This window comes from Cetorhinus maximus, chromosome 12 (genome assembly GCF_964194155.1).
Source record: "Cetorhinus maximus chromosome 12, sCetMax3.hap1.1, whole genome shotgun sequence".
NCBI lineage: Eukaryota > Metazoa > Chordata > Chondrichthyes > Lamniformes > Cetorhinidae > Cetorhinus > Cetorhinus maximus.
The window spans coordinates 19,681,294-19,703,722 of record NC_135890.1 but is presented as its reverse complement, the minus strand read 5'-3'; the positions used below and the strand labels follow the sequence as shown (position 1 = coordinate 19,703,722).

Below are 22,429 nucleotides of genomic sequence, written 5' to 3'. Positions count from 1 at the left end.
AACCATCCCATTTTGAAATCATTGTGGAGGAAGGAAGTCACATGACTCGAGTGACCATTTTGAAATCTCTATATACAGTTGAGAACTCAGGAGCAGGCCAGTCTGCTGATTTATCTTCAACCTGCCAACATCTGACAGCAGGACTCCAGACTGACCAAGCAGCCTGCAACAAGCCATCATCAAAGTCAGTTTTTCTGGAGGCCATTAGCCTGCCACGCAGATTAGGCCTTTGAATATCAACCTCATCTCACTGAGGCGCCATCATCCTAAAGGAATGCTGCACTTCTGCCTTCAGCCAGGAACCTGCCTAAACTGGAACTTCTCCATGAGGGAACCTCCTCTGGATTTGGATTTTCTTGACTCTTGGAAATCACATGAACTGACACCCATTGCTGTGGTTCTTTTTACTGTTAAGTTATTCATAGATGTAAAACTCCCTCTTTTCTATCCCCCTTACTGTATATTTGCATGTGCGTGAAGTTGTGATCAAACCCCAGGTTTGAACACGTGCATAAACTAAACCTCCAATTTAATTCTAGGAGAGTTTGCTGTGGGTCATTTTAACAAAGGGTTTTTGGAATAAGCGCCACAGCCTACTTTTAAAACAAAAAACACCTCTGCTTACAGACAGATGGTGAGAGAATAAAGGAGTTCAGTTTTGCCCCCCTCTCCTGTACGTAACAGCAGATATATCATCTCATGCCCAACACAAAGAACATTTCCCACTAGCAATCTCATGCTTTTCATAACCTCCAGAGGCCTCTGATTGAGCAGCCAGCACTCTGTAGATGGTAGATCGCAAGCTACATACTACAAGTCATAATTATTAAGTATAATTAAACGGAAGAACAAAGACGGCAGATTTTATTAGATAACAGAATTTATCTAATTCTCAATTCCTGTTTCAGAATAAAATGCCTCAAAAGCTTGCCAATCTCTGTAGTATTACATTTTTTGGATCAACATATGTGATACAAAGATTATACGTGAAACTGAATATTCGTGGCATGTTTTACTAACCTGAGCTTGTTAGCTAGCTGAAGCAGCAGAGAACAATCTATTGGTGGTTGAGAGGGGTGGGAGGTTGGTGAATGTGAAGGGTTAGCAGAATTACATCATTTATATATCAATCTCATCACCCCCAGCTTCAATTCTACCCAACAACCTCTCTGAAATTTCCTGATCAACTATCTTATACTGTCACTGCTCCTGTAGTTGGCTAATATTTGTGACTAAGAAAAGGATGAATCAGGAATTCTGACATCTCACAGGCCATCTCATATCTGTCAGATAGCTTAATTGTCCTGTTTGAAAGGTGGATGTTATGTGCAGTAGTATAGATCACTTAAGTATCGGGGCATTTCAAGTTACTATGTCCATTATTGTAGTTTCTATACCAAATTTATCAGCATTCAAATCAATGAAATGACATTTTGCAAACTTTTAATTTCGCTATAAATTAATGACACTATGTTGCTGGATATGTGGTGGATGGATGCCTTGCCCCATTGACCTTAATACTACCTTTAAACCAGGTAAACTGCAAGTTCTCCACAGCCACTTCCTTGTGAAATAAATTAGAGAAAGATGCAACATCAGGGCTAGGACAGTAAGGTATCTAAGAGGAAGTCTGGCCTGGTTGGCTAGTAAAATGTTGGGAGGTTATCTTTGCAGCCCAGGGTGATTCTGGAATAGTAAGTAGTTTTGGCAGATGAGAGTAGGGCCTGATATTGCTTTAGGTGGTCCAGCCAGATCTGACAGTGAATGGCCAAATCAGTTGTCTGCCATATCCATTCAAGTCTGTCTCCCTTGGACTTAAGGGAACGGCCATACTAGAGGATTGACCAGGGTGAGAACACTGATTTTAATGGGAACTAGGGCAATGAAGGTGGAAATAAGGTAAAGCCAATCAGTAGCTGCAGAAATGCTGTGGTGAACAGAGGGCCAAAGGCTAGACAGTTGGAACTTTGAAAGTGCATTTGTAATGAGTTCTAATGCAGCAATGTCATTTTGAAGGAATGGAACTCAAATTATCAGACAATATTCTAAACTTGGTCATATCACTAAATCAGATTTAAACTAACCTGTTTCATCCTATAATTGAACTGTAGATTCTATCATGGTGGCTTCATGGTTTGATAATCACAGTCAAATCCTTTTCTTTGCTAATTATAGATCTATTCATTGTGGACCTGAGTCTTGTTCCTATTTCACATTACACCAAAATCTGCCAATCTACTGAAAATCACATTTGCAGCAGTGACTTATTAAAGGTAGCCAATATAAATCATAAAGCTCCTTTCCGTTTGCATTATTTTCTTTTCAATTGTCTCCCCATACCTTTCAAGAAAGTGAGAATTTGTTTTTATATAGCAGTCAGGAGAAATCCCTAAGCTCTACACACCCAATGAATTACTTCTGAAGTGAAGTCATCATTCTCTTGTAGATGAATATGACACAGCAAGGTTCCACAAATAGCAAATGAGCTAAATGACCAGTTAATTGATGTTTCTGGTTTCTGAAGAAATCTTAGTTAGGATACTGGGTGAATTCCTGCTGTTCAAACATTGTGTCATAGGGATTTTTTTATGCCCATCAGAAGAGGAAACAGGATCTCAGTTCAAGGTCTCATGTGAAAGATAATATACCTGAAGATATATCACTTCTTCAGTAAGTACTTCAATAAAACGTCAGCCTAAATGATGAACCCAAAACATATACCTCAGAGACAAGAATGTTAATTAAGCCATGGTATGGTGACACTGAATGGCCCAGATGGCCATTACTTATCTAAATCCAGATAACTGTTGACAGGCTTTTCAACTATGGGGGCAGCATAACGACGCACAATCCTGCCCTCCTGTGCTGCAAACTACAAATTTTCTAGAGGGGTCACTGAATCGTGATTAGGAAAGGGATTGCCTCCTGGGGCTGGATTTTACTGGTGGAGGGGCGGCTGGCAGCATAGGGCAAAATGTGGTGGGCACATGATTTGTATGACTGTATGTAGTAAAAAAAATACATAAAATTAAAAATCTAATGGTGACCATGAAACCATTGTTGATTGTCACAAAAACCCATCCGATTCACTAATGTCCTTTAAGGAAGGAAATCTGTCGTCCTTACCTGGTCTGGCCTACATGTGACTCCAGACCCACAGCAATGTGGTTGACTCTTAAATGCTCACTGAAATGATCTAGCAAGCCACTCAGTTGTAACAAACCGCTACAAAGACACAAAAAAGGAATGAAGCTGGTCAGACCACCCGGCATTGACCTAGGCACCGGAAACAACAACGGCAATCGCAGCCCTGTCGACCCTGCAAAGTCCTCCTTACTAGCATCTGGGGGCTAGTGCCAAAATTGGGAGGGCCGTCTCACAGACTATCAAGCAACAGTCTGACATAGTCATACTCAGGGAATCATACCTTACAGATAATGTCCCAGACTCCATCATCACCATCGCTGGGTATTTCCTGTCCCACTGGCAGGGCAGACCCAGTAGAGCTGGCAGCACAGTGGTACACAGTCAGGAGGCAGTTGCCCTGGGAGTCTTCATCATCAATTCTGGACTCCATGAAATCTCATGGTATCAGGTCAAACATGGAAACCTCCTGCTGATTACCACGTACCGCCCTCCCTCAGCTGATGAATCAGTGCTCCTCCATGCTGAACACCACTTGGAGGAAGCACTGAGGGCGGCAAGGGTGCAGAATGTACTCTGGGTGGGGGACTTCAATGTCCGTCACTAAGAGTGGCTTAGTAGCATCACTACAGGCCGAGCTGGCTGAGTCCTAAAGGACATAGCTGCTAGACTGGGTCTGCAGCAGGTGGTGAGGGAACCAACAAGAGGGAAAAATATACTAGACCTCATCCTCACCAACCAGCTGTCCATGACAGTATCGGTGGGAATGACCATCGTACATTCCTTGTGGAGATGAAGTCCCGTCTTCACATTGAGGATACTCCATCGTGCTATGTCACACTATTACCAAGCTAAATGGACAGATATCGAACAGATCTGACAACTCAAGACTGGGCAACCATGAGGAGCTCTGGGCCATCAGCAGCAGCATTGTACTCAGCCACAATCAAATAGTAATTTGGTAGTACAGAACTTGAGTACTGCTGAAAAAAGTGACATGCTGAAGCTTTTTGTCTTGCACTCATCAGGACACTTCGCAAGAATACCAATATAAGGGGAAATAACAATTTAAACTGTATTTGAAGAGAGTACTGATTGGTTGGAAAGTGATGTTGCCATGGAGAATGCACTAGTGATGGTGACTGACAGTTAACTGTCAAACATTGTTTGAAATTTAAACCAGGCAGCTTGACCCTGACTGGTGAAGGCATTGCCCTGAGGAATGAGTGAGCAAAAGGCTGTCACTTATTTTGTTTAGTTGAAACAGGCACAATGTGTGTACATGTTCTTTCTGTCTGCAAAGAACAGGGCCCTGTTTATTAATATATGTAGCTTCCAGGACACGCAAATGTGCCATACTGCAAGCCCGACTGACAATCTTAAATTGGTCGTCAGTGTAATTCTAATGTTGGACACTGTGTCCAACATTAGATGTGAGTCAGTGATTGGACAACATTTGCTAAATAATCCTCAATGTGCTAAGAATTACACTGACAACATATGGATTACAGCGGTTCAAGAAGTCAGCTCACCACCATCTTCTGAAGGGCAATTAGGGATGGGCAATAAAGGCTGGCCTTGCCAACGACGCCCATGTCCAATGAATGAATAAAGTCCAACAGGCGGATAATGCAAAGTTTGTCATATGTCCCTCACTTTGCCGTTTCTACACAAGAAAAATCAAAGATGCAAAAAAGCCAACTCTGGACAATCTTAAATTGGTTGTCAGTGTAATTCTAATGTTGGGCACTGTGTCCAACATTAGATGTGATTCAGTGATCGGATAACATTTGTTAAATAATCCTCAGTGTGCTAAGAATTACGCTGACAACAAATTTAGGACTGTCCGGAGTGTGATGGAATACTCTCCACTTGCCTGTATGAGTGCAGCTCCAACAACACTCAAGAAGCTTGACACCATCCAGGACAAAGTAGCCCACTTGATTGGCACCCCTTCCACAAACATTCACTCCCTCCGCCACCGATGAACAATGGCAGCAGTGTGTACCATCTACAAGATGCACTGCAGGAAATCGCCAAGGCTCCTTAGGCAGCACCTTCCAAAACCACGACCACTACCATCCAGAAGGTCAAGGCAGCAGGTACATGGGAACACTACCACCTGGAATTTCCCCTCCAAGCCAATCGCCATCCTGACTTGGAAATATATCTTTCACTGTCACTTGGTCAAAATCCTGGAACTGCCTCCCTAACAGCACTGTTGGTGTACCTTCACCACAAGCTTTGCAGCGGTGCAAGAAGGCAGCTCAGCACCATCTTCTGAAGGGCAATTAGGGATAGGCAATGAATGCTGGCCTTGCAGCGACGCCCACATCCAATGAATGAATTTTTAAAAAAGTCCTACAGGCAGATAACGCAAAGGTCGTCATATATCCCTCACTTCACTGCTTTTACACAAGAAAAATCAAAGATGCAAAAAAAGCCACTTGGTCTATTGAAGTTCATCTCTCTCTCTCTTAACCTAACATTCAACTGAATTTTAAATGCCTCTAATGTCTGCTTCTCTATTATCCCTTCTTATTCCTTTTGCATGAAGGTAATCTTTCTGATATTTGATCTGAATTTACTTTTCGACTGTTTATTTTCATGGTCCCTGGTCCTACTGACTTTAAAAGGAATATATTTTTGGTTTACCTTTTTAAGCAATTTAATATTTTATAAATGTCAATCTCTACACTTAACTGTTTCTTACTGGGTTATAGAGAATGACCTTTTCTCGTAACTCAGCCCCCTGCTCCAAAAATCAGTCTTGTTGCTCTTCTTTGCATCCGCCTTTTAGAAAATTAAAATTTTATAATCAAACTTCCTTGTCTCTTAGAGCAACCGATTTTCCAATACCTGCATAAACAGAATGGCTCTGAAGTGTCAAGAGAGGGAAGCATGACTTTGTGTCTCAGCATTATACAGGAGAAATGCTTGCACAAGAAAATAAGTTACTGTAATGACGTTAACCATGGGTAATTAAAGTACAATGTTAGTGCCTAATGCAATAAACATAGGCAGAGGAATCCATTAACTATAGCATAGAAAGATAATGGTTAATAAAGCCAATTCTTCAAAGGGTTTAAAAATAGTTAAGCCTGAAAATTTTGTTAAGGGAAGTAGCTTTAGAGTAAACAACTTCAACTGTTTGCATAAATAGGCTGTCTTCAGAAGATTTGGGAATAGATACATCACCAGGTCTTATCTGTGATATATATCTTTGATAAAGGCAAAATATGATGCCTAAAGGGGCACGGTTTTTAACAGATCTTCAGAGAACTCAAAAGTTACAGAAACTAAAAAGATACTCTTTCTCTGTACAGAATTTGGTCGATCACCTGTGTTGTTCATCAACAAAGTCTATTCTGTGTACGCTACAGCAAGTGTTTTGTGCTGACTCGAAATGTGTTGTGAGCCACAGGAGGATGGAAGTTGAATGCAACACCTCCCCAATCCCTTATTATAAATCATTCCCAGGATATGGGCATCACTAGCAAGGCTAGCATTTATTGCCCATCCCTAGCTGCCCTTGAAAGATGGGCCTTCTTGGTCAACTGCTGCAGTTGTATAGTGAAGGGCTCTCACAGCACTGTTAGGGAGTTCTGGGATTTTGACTCAGCAATGATGAAGGAACAGCAATATATGCCCAAGTCAGGATGGTACGTAACTCGGAGGGGGTGGCGTTCCCATGCACCTGCAACAGATGTCCCTCCAGATGGTGTAGCGTGTCCAAGTTGTTACAAATTGCTGGACTTTATAAGACTATATCTTAAACTGTCTCCTTTAATTCAAGGTAAAAGTAGTAGTTTGGGGCTGGTGGGGGGGTGCAGGGGTGGACGGGGACGGGACATCCTACAATGTCTGCCAGGAAACAAGCTCATGTGACTTCATACTAAATTTGCCTGGAGACAAATCCATGTGACCTGCTTGTTACGGAGAGAGAAATGCAAATCAGAACTTATTGAAAGTAAGGCGCAAGTTTTAACACCATAATGCAAAGGAGGAGGCAGCTGGCCTTGTGTACAGACGCATAGACTCTCAGAGTCAGAGAGACTTGGGGAAGATGGCCTGCAACAGATGCTTCTATACCAAGCAGAGAAAAAGGACTGTTTTTGGTGAGGACAGATCTCCTGTTTGAAGAAATAAAGCTTGTGGAGAGTGAAAGTCCAGTGAGTCACCAGAGGGTGCCTTGCTACTGGAAGTCCATTCGAGTATTCTCAGAAGATTGAGTGAAGAGGACTTTAAAAGGGCAGTGGGAGAAGATCCTGTTAAAGTTCGGAGGTACTTGAGATTTTAAACACAAGACTACATTTCTGTTGAGAGTGCAGTGTAATGTATAAATGTGGCATGGAGTTTTCGGTTGGGTTAAGAAGTTAATCGGGAATTTGTTTTCTGTAATTCAGTGTATTAGTTACCTACTAAAAGTAATATTTTGTCAATGTTGATTTTACTTTGTTTATTACAGTATAAGTCTGAAAACATGAAATCTTGTCATGTGATCCTTTACTTCAGTCACTGGGAAATTCATATCTCTTTTTAAAAGTTATTGGTCTCTATTGGGATTGTAACCACATTAGTTAAGCAGAAGCTGAGAATCAACATTTAAATTTTAGTTTTTAACGGTAGACATTCAACTTCCTGGATTTTGAAAGGCAGGGGGTGGGTTTATGTGAACAAGAAATGTATATATTTTGTTATTGCTATTGTGATTTATACATTGACATTATTCAAAACAAACCCTTTCACACTGTTAGCTAACTGCATAATTAATTCTATATATCAAAAATTCCATTAAGCAATTCCCTTTCTTTGCTCAATGAATTATTTGTCAAAGCGTGAATCTGTTACATTGAATTTTTAATTTGAGACAAATTAATGCTGTATTCTTCATGACATGGCAAATTACAAGCCATTACATATTCATTAAAAATTGTTGTCCCTTTGAGGATTAAAATGCATTATCCTTTCTTCATACAATATCAAAATTAGAGCAGAGGAATAAAAAAACAAATAAATAAATATTTGCTACCTTCATACCTATTTCACACTCAGATTAATGAATCTTGTTTGAAAACTCTAATAGTTCCGATACACATTATGAAAACTGTATACAGTGAGCTGAGGAAATTTAACATTGATGGGGATGCAAAGGTCCCTCCTCAGCCTTTGGAAGTTAATTGCAATGAAAAGCTTACCAAATGCAGCTGACTTTATTTAACCTCTTAAGGTACAGAATTTGCTAGCTCAACACCAGAGAGTGGCAGAAGGCAGCTGCCATTTGGCCAGAAAGGGACTACGAAATCTCATTAGTGCCAACTGGAGTTGGATGTGAAGTTGAGGATTATAGTATAACTTGGAGGTACAGTGCTTATCCCATACTGCGAATTGGGGGGTGGTGGCACTTTAGGAACTGTAAGGATCTTCCCAGACTGTGCTAAATAAGCTGATCTTGGTCACACCCACTGAGTTCATATTAACAGCTGCCATACCTAAGGTTTCAAGAAAAGCAGAGAAAATCTTTTGTTTGTTGCAAAAGTTAATTATTCTTGATTTGCAGAAATAAGAAAAGGAGGAAGCAGAACAGGCCAGGGAGAACATAAAGCAGGAAAAAAAGTGAAAGAAACACAATGATCCTGAGGCATAATGATAGGTGCACAGTGAAGATCATAGTAGTGCAGTGCCAACACATGCACCTTCAGCATGCAAGCTAGGTAAAGAATTCATTTCCAGCCTTGTGCTTTTTTAAAATCTATGAACAGCATGTCACCAATTGCAAGTGAAGTTGTACATTAATACAGCAGCAGCAACAATGTGGTGACAGAGAAACACACAAAATACAAACACTCTGTCACAAATAATGTACACAAAATAAATCATGCTTTTCAGTATCTTAGTTATACTGATCTAAAAGGTCAAGGGGGTCATTTACTCAAAAGGGGCAGGTCCATGGAGTGGGCCTGTTTTACAACTCTTTCTTTGGCGGTTACATCAAAGCTATCTTTCTGGGCCATTTGAACATTGATATGCAAATCTCTAAATCCTACGTATGAAAACTCTTTGCCTACACTTAACAGAGCTTAAACCTGGTTTCTTGAAGTGAATTAGCACACCTGTTAAATAAAAGATAAAGAAAGGTAGCAAAAAAAAAAAATTCCCAATAAAATGAGATTTATTTGTGCCTTGCAATCTGTGATACATCCTCTATCACAATGATGAAAAAGCAATTTAGTGTTATTCTTTGTTGAACCTTTATAGAAAATATTTATCTAATATTTTAACTCCTTTATCTTTGAGTTCCCTTTCTTGCAATTTTCCCACTGATATTGGGAAATGAGCATAACATTAACCTTAGCCATCACTCAGGCCTTTTTCAGCTTTACTATTTAACCTGTATCAGTAAATTCCTATGACTCTTGCCTCTGTGGCTGAAAGCTGTGAATTCAAGTGCCATATAATCTAGCTTGACAACTCTGTGCAGTATAGAGGAAATGCTGCATTGTCAGAGGTACTATCCTTTGGCAAACTGAAACCTGGTGAGATGGCTTGCTGCATTGTTCCAGTGAAGCTCAACGCAAACTGGAGGAACAGCACCTCATCTTCCGACTAGGCACTTTACAGCCTTCCGGACTGAATATTGAGTTCAACAATTTTAGATCTTGAACTCTCTCCTCCATCCCCACCCCCTTCCCGTTTCTTCCCCCTCCTTTTTGTTTTTTCCAATAATTTATATAGATTTTTTCTTTTCCCACCTATTTACATTATTTTTAAATGTATTTCCACCATTGTTTATTTCTACCTTTTAATATTCCCCCACCCTCACTAGAGCTATCTGTACTTTATCTGTCCTGTCTTATACTCTTAATTAGCACATTCCTTTAGATAATATCACCACCTTCAACACCTCTTTGTTCTTTTGTCTGTGACAGCTTTTGGTTATCTCCACCTATCACTGGCTGCTTGTCCCAATAACCCTCCCCACCCCCCCACCCCCAAACCAGCTTATATTTCACCCCTTCCCTAATTTTACATAGTTCTGTTGAAGGGTCATGAGGACTCGAAACGTCAACTGTACTCTTCTCCACCGATGCTGCCAGACCTGTTGAGTTTTTCCAGGTATTTCTGTTTCTGTTTTTGTTTTGGATTTCCAGCATCCGCAGCTTTTTGTTTTTACCTGCTGAGATGGGTGTTGTAGATTCCATGGAGCCATTCAAAAAGGACAAGGAAATCTGAGCTACTCGCCCAAATTCCACCCACAAGCAACATCACCAAAAACAGATTAAGTGGTTTATTCTTGTTGGTTGTGGGGTCTTACTATGTACAAAATGGTTGGTACATTTAAGTATTATCAAGAAAGTGGCTGTAATTCAGAGTAATTCATTGTATGGTGGGCAATAGTGTAGTGGTAATTTTCCTGGACTAGTAATCCAGAGGCTTGGACTAATTTTTAAAAAATATTTATTCACGGGGCGTGGGCGTCAATGGCTTGGCCAGTGTTTATTGCCCATCCCTAATTGCTTTTGAGAAACTGAATGGCCTGCTAGGTTATTTCAGAGGACATTTAAGAGTCAACCACATTGCTGTGTACATGTTCACATGTAGGCCAGACCAGGTAAGGACAGCGGATTTCCTTCCTTAAGGGACATTAGTGAAACAGGTGGGTTTTCACAACAATCGACAATGGTTTTATGAACTAATTTCGGACTTTTATTGGATTCAAATTCCACCATCTACAGTGGTAGGATTCGAACCCAGGTCCCCAGAACATTACCCTGGGTCTCTGGATTGCTAGTCTAGTGACAATACCACTACACCACCCCACCACCCGCCTTGCTGTTCTAGGGACATTCCCCTGGGGGGAATGTAACTTTTATAAATAAATCTGGAATAAAAAGCTATTCTCAGCAATGATGGTCATGAAACTACTGGATGGTCACTAATGTCATTCAGGGAAGGAAATCCACTGTCCTGGCCTATAGTAATTTGGTTGATTCTTAATGGTCCTCTGAAATAGCCTAGCAAGCTACTCAATTGCATTAAACTGCTACGAAAAAGTCAAAGAAGAATAAAACCTGACGGATCATCTGGCATTGACCTAGGCACTGGAAACAACAATGGCATACTTGACCAGTCATATCCGCAAAATCCACCTCACTACCAAAATGGGAAAGATCTCCCACAGACTGGTCAAGCAACAACCTGACAATAATACTCTCAGAATTGTATATATTATAGCCAATGTCCCAGACAATCATTTACAGCTCTACCAGAGTTGGGGCTGCTTTTTATGTTTTGGGGGGGGGGCGCACGCGCGAAGGTGATAGAATGTGTGCACTGTTTGCCGCCACCAACCCCCCTTCCTGCCCCGAGAAGGAAAATCAGCTGGAAGCCAACTCGCTCCATGAAAGCCTGCCCCGCCAACCATAACAACATTACTGGAGGGCTACATTAGCTCACAGTGGGACTTCCGTCCCTCACTGGGCTTTGTAGAGCAGGCAGGAAGGGAGGGGGGGAGGTTACTATCTTAGGGGGATTCCCTCGATGCACAAAGGACACCCCCTGAAGATAGTACACCCCTGATCTTTCCCACCCTTTTAAAATCCTATTTAAAAACTGGCTTGCCCACTCCCAACCACCTGTCCGCACCAACTGTATTATGGTGTGGGCAGCATATTATCGGAGTCAATTAACTTGTTAACAAGCTTAATTGACCCTTAATTATTTGTTTACATATGGCGGGTGGACTGCCAATTTTGGCACCCGCCCACCTTCCGTGTTATGGAGTTGAGTTCTGGGGTGGGTGGGAAGATGGTAGGCTGGACACCTGTCCTATTTTACATGCACGCCCCTCCCCCCCTCCACCACCCACCCAAAACATGCCCAGCGGAGGCATATAAAATCCAGTTTGTGGTGTCACAGTGGTAATACCATCAGAGGGAGTAGCACTGGGAGCCCTCAACATTGAAGTATCATGGAATCCAGTCAAACATGGGCAAAGTAACCTCCTGCTGATTACCACCTATGCCCTCCCTCAGTTGATGAACTGATACTCCTTCATTTTGAACACCACTTGAAAGAATCAGAGAGCTGCAAGGGCACAGAATGCACTCTGCATGTGGGATGTCAATGCTCATCACCAAGCGTGACTTGGTAGCACCCCAAGTAACCAAGTAAGCCAAGTCCTGAAGGGTATATCTGCCACTTTGGCCCTGAGGCAGGTAGTGTGAGAACTAACAATAGGGACAAACTTACTTAACCTTTTTCTCACCAATCACAGATGCATCTGTCCATGACAGTATTGGTAGGAGTGACCGCCACACAGTCTTTGAGGAAACAAAGCCCCATCTGAGAACATGTTCCATCATGTTGTTTGGCACTACCACCTGCTAAACGGGATAGATTCAAAACAGATCTAGAAACTTAAACTTGGGCATTCATGATTCACTGCCAGACATCAACAGCAGCATAACTGATCCCACAACTAGTAGCATTAGGCAGGGAATCAGCCTTGGTTTAATGAAGAGTGCCAGAGAGCATGCCAGGACCAGCACCAGGAATATCTCAAAATGAAGTGCCAACCTTGTGAAGCTACAAAACTATGTGCATGATAAACAGAAGCAGCATGCTGCAGACAGCTCCAAGGGATTCCACAACCAATGTTCAGGTCAAAGCTCTGCAGTCCTCCCACAGCCTGTCTTGAATGGCTGTGGGCAATTAAAGAACCATCCAGAAGAGAAAGCTTCACAAACATCCCCCTCCTCCATGATATTGGGATCCAGCCAAGCACAAAAAACGAGGCATTTGCAAACATCTTCAGCCAGAAATGTCGAATGATTGATCCAGCTTGGCCACTTTGAGGTATTCAGGATCACAGATGACATTCTTCAGCTAATTTAATTCACTCCACGTGCTACCAAGAAATGGCTGAAGGCACTAGATACAGAAAGGCTATTGTTCCTGACAACATTCAGTTATGGTATTGAAGACTTGTGCTCTAAAACTAGCCATGCCCTTAGCCAAGCTGTTCCAGCTACAATGTTGGCATTGAACCAATGATGTGCAAAATTTGCCCAGAAACGTCATGTCCACAAAAAGTAGGATCAATCCAATCCAGCCAATTAACACCCTATCAGTCCACTTACAGTCATCAACAAAGTGATATAGGCGCCCATGACAGTGCTATCAAGCAGCACTTACTCAGGAATAACCTGCTCACTGATGCTTAGTTTGGGTTTTGCCAGGGTCACTCAGTTCCTGACCTCATTACAGCCGTGATACAAACATGGACAAATGAGCTAACTTTCAGAGGTGAGGCAAAAGTGACTGCCCTTGATATCAAGGCAGCATTTGACCAAGTGTGGCATCAAGAATCCCAAGCAAAATTGAACTTGATGGGAATGAGGGGGAAACTCTCCACTGGCTGGAGCCATTACTAGCAGAAAGGAAGGTGGTTGCTGGATGCCAATCATCTCAGCCCTAGGACATCACTGTAGGAGTTCCTCAGGGTAGCCCAACCATCTCCAGCTGATTCATCAACGTAAGGCCAGGTGTGGGAATGTTCGCTGATAATTGCAGAGTATTCAGTGCCATTTACAACTTCTCAGGTACTGAAGTAGTCTGTGCCCACATGCAGTAAGATCTGGACAACATTCAGGCAAGACTGCTAACTGGCAAGTAACATTCATGCTACACAAGTGCCAGGCAATGACCATTTTAAACAAGAGAGAATCTAGCCACCTCCCTTTGACGTTCATTGGCATTATCATTGCTGAATCCCCTACCATCAATGCCCTGGGGGGGGGTTCCTCCTCCACAATGGTGCCTGGCAACTGTGGCCCTTTTTTTTTACTGCAAAGGTTTTAGAAGTGTTGTGAGGGTGCCTCAAAATGGAGGTGCGCTCTCTCTCCTTTACCTGCAATGGCAAATTGCAGCTCCTTCTGTGCTGGAGAGCCTCCTGTTGGGCCTCCACTTTCTAAAGCCTGACCTACCGTCCAATTAAGCGAGCGGGCCCTCTGTCCATTAGATGGCTAATTCAGGCAAAATCCACATCTCATGCCAGCTCCTTGTACAGTATGGGGAAGGAATCCCCATTTGACCCAATGTTGAGAACTTGACTGAAACGCAAAATCCTGTCCAGCATTGGTGGATCATGGGAACAGTGACTGTTGAAAAAATTATCAAAGTCCAGCTCGTTCACCTTTTACCATCCTGGTAGTTGCATAATAGGATGATATCGCGGTTGTTGACTATATATGAAATTTTTCAATTACTTACGCAGAGGATCCATGTCCATTACTTCTACATCACTAGTAGAAACTGGGTTCAGAGGTAAACTATCAGGTCTTTAGCGCATTGCATCAAATTCTGTTGTCTCCCTTCAAGTACCACCAATGTTTAATGAGTTGACATTATCCAACATCACAACATTTATCTTTTTATATGACATCACCCATATCCTGCCTGGAACTTTCTCTCAGATCCCTATTATTAACTCAAAACTGACAACATCATTTTCATCTACACATTGTATGAAACAAGCTTTCTTAATTTCTAAATTATACTGACCAGGTTTGGTATACCCCTCAACCCATCTTTTTTAAACATTTCTATACTTCTACACATTGATTTCACTCCCATATGTTGAAGTGACCCATAACAGCAATTTGCTCTTCCTTTTATGGCTTAGATTTGGGTGTACAAAACACAATTTCAAAATTTGCAGATGACACAAATCTTGGAAATATACTGAACAAAAGCAAGGGAGCTATGATGAACACTTATTAAACACTGGCTTGGCCTTAACTGAAGTATTGTATCCAATCTGGGTACTGCATTTTAGGAAGGATGTGAAAGCTTTAGAGAGGGTGCAGAAAAGATTTATGAGAATGGTTCCAGGGATAAATTATGTGGATAGATTGGAGAAGTTGGGGTCATTTTCCTTAGAAAAGAGGAGGTTTGACAGGTGCTCAAGATCATGAGGGTTATTTACAGAGTAAATAGAGAAAATTGGCAGAAGGGTCGAGAACCAGAGGACACAGATTTAGAATGATTGGCAAAAGAACCAAAAGCGACATGAGGAAAAGCCTTTTTATGCAGTGAGTGGTTAAGATCAGGAATGCACTGCTTGTGTGTATGATGGAATCAGATTCACTCAAGGCCTTCAAAAGGAAATTGGGTACACATCTGAAGGGATAAGACTGTGGGTTATGGGCAAAAAGTCAGGCAGCGGGACCAAACTGCTCTTGCAAAGAGCTGCCACAAACTCGACAGGCAGGATGACCTCTTTGTGTTCTGTAATCAGGCTATGATTCTGTTGAAGGCTTCGACTCCTTGCTAAAGTAGTTTTCCATAACTTGAGGTCATTCTCCATTCTCTCAAACTCCGTGAATGCTGGCCATGCTCCTGTGCCTCAGTTCCATGGGCACTGGTAACTCTCCTGTTCCTCAAGCTCCATAGATGCTGGTCATTTTTCTGTACCTCAGCTCAAGTAGCACTGATTCATGTGCATGTCTTAACATTGCCAAATTATCAGGCTTCTTATCTGAGAAAGAACTGGGGTGGAATTTCCCCATTTTAGTCAACCCAATCCTGACTTAACCCACATCCACACAGTTTCAAGCTGGAGCATGTGGAAAAGTATCAGGAGTGAGACTCGGGCTGATTTTTTACACCATTAACCCAGGGCTGCTGAGACACTGCCCTAGCTGAGGTCAGCTAACTCAGTACTGTTACGGATAGGAGAGAAAGGCAAACTGAGCTTCTTTCCTCTCACCAACTGTCCATGAAAAATGCTGTGCTGTGTTTTCCCAAACCCTCAGTTTGTGTGATCCAATTTACTCCAATAAATCACAGCAAACTTACGTTATGATTAACTCAGAATGTTAGCACACACACACACAGCAAGTGGGGGATAGAAAAAAAAGTTTTACCATTATGGATAGTAATAGTAAAAGAACCACAGAAATGAATATTAGTTCACGTGATCATCAGAGCCCAGAGTCAAGAGTCAATGACGAGTTCTTTCACATAGGAGCTTGAGTTCAGCTGGCTGAAGGCCAGAGTTGCAGAGTTCTCTTTACAGTTGGTGCTATATCGCAAGCTGGAATTGGTACACAGAGTTGGTTAGTTCTGCAGGTGATGGTTGGAAATCTTCCAGCACAGACAGGCTTCGAGGAGCACGCTGTTGTTCAGCCTGCAGTTCTGCTTCTGGGTGTTCACTGGTTGGATGTTAAAAGCAGAGTGAGGGTGTTTCAGATTTCAAAAGAATACAGAAATTTCAAAATAGTCACGAGTCATGTGACCTACTTTCTCTGCAGTGATTTCAAAAGGCATGTTTGGCTAGTGTCTGGAACTGGCTTTGATTTCAGGACTGATACTGTCCCAGTCATCAGCTTTTGAAAGAGTTACATATCATAATTGAGCTTCTTGCGTCAGGAAGCCATTGTCCAGGCAGACCCTCTGACTCCACTCGAGGGGTAAGGTTATCTAGATGCAAACGACATCTATGCCCCCTCAATGGTCCCCTTTTGAAGTGGAATTAGACAGCCCCAGGTGTGAGATGAGTCTGTTAACGGCTCTGCATGCATAACAAATTTCAATCTGCGAGTCCCCTGGCTTCATGATTATAATGTTCTTACAACTGGGTGTGAGATTCCACAATGTTCCAAATTTTGTTCTTGTAACTCCTGTTGGTAGCTTCCAGAACAAAGGGCCAATTCTGTGGTCATGTGATTTATAGCATCTTTTTTGGTTCAGCAGAAATTCCATTTTAAAAATAGCAAAAATAATAAATTTTGATGCATACAGTTTTGGATTTCTTTTCAAATCATATTGCCACAATATTTAAAGCCAGAGAGCAAATTTGAGTCCTTCTTTGTCTATATTACCAGTTACTTTTTCAGATATGCTGGCTTTAAGCTTTTTCTGCAATCCTAGTATATAATGCCTTGCTGCTATAAGTGCTTCTATCTCAAACATCCTGGTCCCAATGTTTCTACATTTGGTATGCAGGTACTTAACAATTTAAGAAAAAGTAGAATACAATTCATGTTCTGTTTACTTTGTCTATATGTACTGTTATCCTCTCTCCTCCTGACTACCTACTTTCCAAGTTTTGCTTATCTATAATTATAATCTTTACCCCAACCTTGGTATCTAGTTAAATGAACCTTCCCCAATATTAATAGCTGATCTCTCTAATTGTGCCCTGTTTACATGCAGCCCATTTTGTGCATGCAAATCTAATTTAACCCCTGAACAATTTCAACTATTTATAAACCCACCGGGATTTGACTTACGGAAACTGGCTGGCTGCTAATGTACTTCCACAGTTCTATTCATGAATTCTCTTCTTTTTTCAGAGACCAGCAACAGCTCAGCTTTAGAGAATCTCTCCTTTAGTTTCTTGGGCAATAAGCGTAAATCTTGGAACACTCCTTTCCTGGTTAATTTATTTCCATACGGATTCTAACCGCTGGTTCCTCTCCAGCGCTCTGCAACAGCTCAGCTACCATCTCGAGATCCACAATCTTAATGCTTGGTGACTAATGACAGCCCTATTGACTACAGTGACAAAAGTAACTATCCATACCCCTTGAGTCAGCTGCTACTACAATGTCTATTTCTCGCCATATCTTGTTCTATTAAGTTCCAACTCTTCAATTCTTTTTTCCTCTTCCTCAGAGCCACCATCAATATTATCTGAAACCCATTTCACTGTTGGTTGCTGTACTACTCCATTGCTATTCTCATCTTTATAAAGCTGCCATTAAAAATGTGCTCAGTTAAAAAGATGCTATGTAAATGCAAACCATTGTTGTATTTTCCTTAATGCAGCCTAATCCTTGTCTACTCAAAGAGCTCCATTGCTCTGTCTCTGCTCTGCATTCACCTCTTCCAGGTAGTTTTTCACCACATTCAGCTGTCTTCATACTGAGTACAACATCCTATCACATTCCACCGTGTGAACCTTTCAAACTCACCTATTTCATAAGCACACGCACCTTTCTCTCCAAATTCACTCTCCTCTCCTTCAGCTTCTTAATCACCAAACAATGTTTGCGACAATAGCTCTGTCTGATCTCCTCAGACCTGACGAGTGTATCTGTCACAGTACACATAGACCATTGTTCTCATTTCAGCTTTTATTTCCTAGAGCAGCTGAGGCCCAGGTCTAAATGCATTTAAAACTTTTCTTAACCGTGAAATATTCTTCAAACTTCAAATTCTTTTCTTTTAAAGGGGAAGCAAAGTTGAGCAGGGAGTATCCTTTAATTCAGCTAAAATTATTTAACTGACCTTCTATTTGACAAACTTTAATTGAGAACATTTTTTTGCTGGGATGGAAATGCTTTAGCAATGATTTTCCTCCAGTCAGTGTCAAGGCTGCAGTTTGTGCCTTACTGTAAAATAACTGATTCACCATCTCTATTGCTGGGGAAGGCAAAAAAGAACAGGAGCTGGAATGAAATCTACTCTTGGATAAAATTCACATTGCAATTTGTAACAGATTGCTAAGCCTACCTCATTTAGAGATTCAAATCCCAGTCTTATGGTGTTCTTGTATTGATCCTGGAGTACTGGATGGAGAGCCACTCACCCACTATTTAATTTGGAGTGGGTCATTCACCCTCTTTGGGGCTTATCGGTGCTCCAGGGTCAAATAAGAGAATCGTAAGACAAGGATTTGATCCTCCAAATTGGTGTGGGAGGAGGGAAGGAGGGGTCTAACATTTGGCTGCAAAGCTGGTAGTCTAAATTTTATTTTGCTGTATTTGCAGGAGGCGTCCAGGAAGAGATTCTATTCATAGAACATGTACCCATATTTCTCTCCAACCGAAGTCATTTTGTGCTAATACTAGAAAGTTCATCTCCTTTCTACCACTGGGCAGGAACTGGAGAAAGAAAAACAGACAGGCTTGCATTTATACAGTGCTCTCATGACCTCAGGATGCCCCAGGTGCTTTACAGCCAGTGAAGTATGTAGCAAGATCCCAAAAACAATACTGTAATGTTAACCAGATCACCTATTTTAGTGATGTTGAGGAATAAATATTGGCCAGGAACCAGGGAGAACTCCCCTGCTCTTCTTCAAAATAGTGGCATTTGAGAGGGAAGACAGTGCCTCAACTTAACATCTCATCCATAAGACGGCACCTCCAACAATGCAGTTCTCCCACAGTACCACACTGGGAGCATTAACTTAAATTGTGCACTCAAATTTTGGAATGGGGCTTGAAGCTGCAACCTTTCGACTCAGAGACTAAACCAAAGTTGGCAGCATGTCAATTAAAAGTGAACAACTTTAAACAACAAACACTGGTTATTTTTAGAGATCCAGTTTTTTTTTCTGAATCCACACTTGGTATTCCAGGATCATGAAATATGAAGTTGGCTATAGCATACCTCCCTCATGCAGAAATGTGTAACCCAGTATTCACTCACACTGCGAATTCAATGTGCTGTAACTAATCTGCTTGACACTTATTCAGGGCAATGTGTTTACCTGCAGATGTGAAATTCAATGTGGTAGAAAAACCTATTTTTCTGGAGAAATGCTATGTTATATTTACAGTAATAGAAGAATTTACCACTGTTTAAAGAGAGCAGACCATGACATTTACACTGGATGGAATTGAGCAGAGATGGAATAATAATGAGCTCCTAATCTGACCTGTTCAGATGAACAATTAATCTCTCATTAATCTGCTGTTTAAATATGCCATGTGCTTGAAGAATGGGCTGAACACAAGTCAGGGTTGCAGGAGTACAGGACAGCACCATGTTCAAGTCATCCCCAGAGCTATGAATTTAGCTGCTTTCCCTTTCATTCTATGTCTTCAATTTTCTCTGCTTCTGATAACAGTGCTCAACGAGGATTAGTGCTGGGACCACTGTTATTCACCACTTACATAAACGATTTGGAGTAGGGGATCAGAAGTACCGTACAATATCAACATTTGCAGATGACATCGAATTGAGGAGTACTATTAGCACTGAGGATTATTGCGATAAGATATAAGAGGTCATGAATAAACTTACAGAATGGGCATGAAAATGGCAAATTAAATTCAATATATGTGGGAGGTGGTCCAGTTTGGTAGGTAGAATAAGGAAGCCACCTACTCCATGAAAGTAAGAATTTTAACATGGAAAGGTGCAAAAAGCCTAGGAATACAGATGCACAAATCACTAAAAGTAGCAATACAGGTTAATAAGGTCATAATAAAAGCAGACAAAGCATCGGGGTTCATTTCTAGAGGGTTAAAATTGAAAAGCAGAGAAGTTATATTAAATCTGTTTAGAACTTTGGTTAGACAACATCTGTACATTCTATTCTCCATATTATGAAAGGGGTATAGAGGCATTGGCGAAGGCACAAAAAAGGATGCTAGAAGAATCACAGAATGGTTACGACGTAGGAAGAGGCCATTTGGCCCATCAAGTTCATGCCTATTCTCTGCAGGAACTAAGAGGTTATAACTATTAGGAAAGCCTGAACAGGCTGTAGCTTTTTCCCTAGAGAGAAGAATTACAGATGACCTGACTGAGGAATTTCAATTATGAAGGGTTTATACGGGGTAGACAGAGATGTTTGCATTTGTGGGGAAGTCCAAAACTATGAGCCATAAATATAAGATAGTCTCCAATAAATCCAATAGGTTGAAGAGACACTTCCTTACTCAGATTGGTGAAAATGTGCAATATGGTACTACATGGAGTTGTTGGGGCAAATGCATTTAAGGAGAAACTAAATAATGACATGAGGGAGAAAAGATAGATGGATATGTTAATAGGATTAGATGAAGTAGGGTGGGAGGAGGTTCATGTGGATCAAAGATCTATAAAAAGTAAAATTTATTTAATGTTGGCACATGTTAAGTTGCAGTTTTGAGTAATTTGTTCCAGAGTCTGGACGAATGGTGACAAAATACCTGCAATGGGGTTTGAACCCGCAACCTATTGACTCAGAAGTGAGTGCGCCACCCATAGAATCAGAGCTAACACCTAATACTATCTGAGTAATACCATACTGACACTGTCCACTTTCACAAATGATAAAAGACTACACATGTGGGATACTGGAGGAAAAACTGAAAGAATCAAACTGTATAACAGTTTGCAGTATAATGACACTGTACGAATACAGCACATAGCATAACAACTGAAATTATGGCAAATGTAAGTAAAAACTTCCAATGAGGGGTCAATCTTAATTATGGAAAACACTCACTCAGTGCTCCACAGAACACCTTTCCACAGAAATGAATGGGGTGGACCAGTAGAATTTAAAGTTTTGGGGTCATTTAGAGAGCTATGCTGTTTCACTCCACGATACAGCTGCCTCCCAATTATCTGATTCTCTGTTAAAGAGCTGGGGGTGGACAGTGTTTGTTTTATCTAATATTCTGTATTTTATGAAATTCTGGATCATTTAAGATACAGAAACTTTTATAAGTTTGGCAAGTTAAACCTTGTGACTTTAAGCAAACAATTTCACATTGGTCATGAGGAAAGAAAGATTTGCAGATAGAAAGCTCAACCATCAGACTGATATCTGGCAGTCACTCAGTTCTTCAATCGGTCTATGAATGTGAAAGGTGAAATGCTCATTATGTGTAGCACTGAAAGAACGATGCGCTGTCAGATGAGATGTTAAACCATGATCCCATCTGCCCTCACAAATGGATGTAAAAGATCCCAAAATATTGTTCATTGTTGGACAATGAGCAATGGAATACTTCCCCGATGTCCTGGCTAATATCTATCAACCAACATCATTAAAAAAACCAGATTATCTGGCTATTATCTAATTGTTTGTGGGACACTGCTCTGTACAAATTGGTTGCTGTTTTTTAGGCAGTGATGCTTGATCAGGGCTCTTCTAAAGTGCTGATCTGTATTATCTCTCCAGCTTGATTCCATTCTAGGATACTCAATTTAAAAAGAGTTTCAGTGTTGACTCCTGCATATATTGTTGCACATATTGTACAGTTCCATTCTTATCTATCTAATTCTAGCCAGAGATTCACTTGCAATGGCTTCTCTTCAAGCTCCCATACTGTTAACTTTGGTGTCTCCCAAGGATATATCCTTGGCCTCCTCTTATTTCTCATCTCTATGCTGTCCTCCAGCAACATCATCCAAAAGCACAGTGTTAGTTTTCATAAGTGCGCTGATGACACCCAGATCCACTTTGCCACCACTACCTCTCTCAACTCCTCCACTGTTGCCAATTTAACAAATTGTTTATCTGATATCTAGTACTGGATGAACAGGAATTTCC

At 41.2% G+C, this 22,429-nt stretch overlaps 1 protein-coding gene across 1 annotated transcript in view; it reads right to left on the bottom strand.

Moving 5' to 3' along the window:
• snd1 (staphylococcal nuclease and tudor domain containing 1) overlaps positions 1 to 22,429 on the bottom strand; it is a 913,627-nt gene that overhangs the window by 148,007 nt on the left and 743,191 nt on the right. The window lies entirely within an intron of this gene.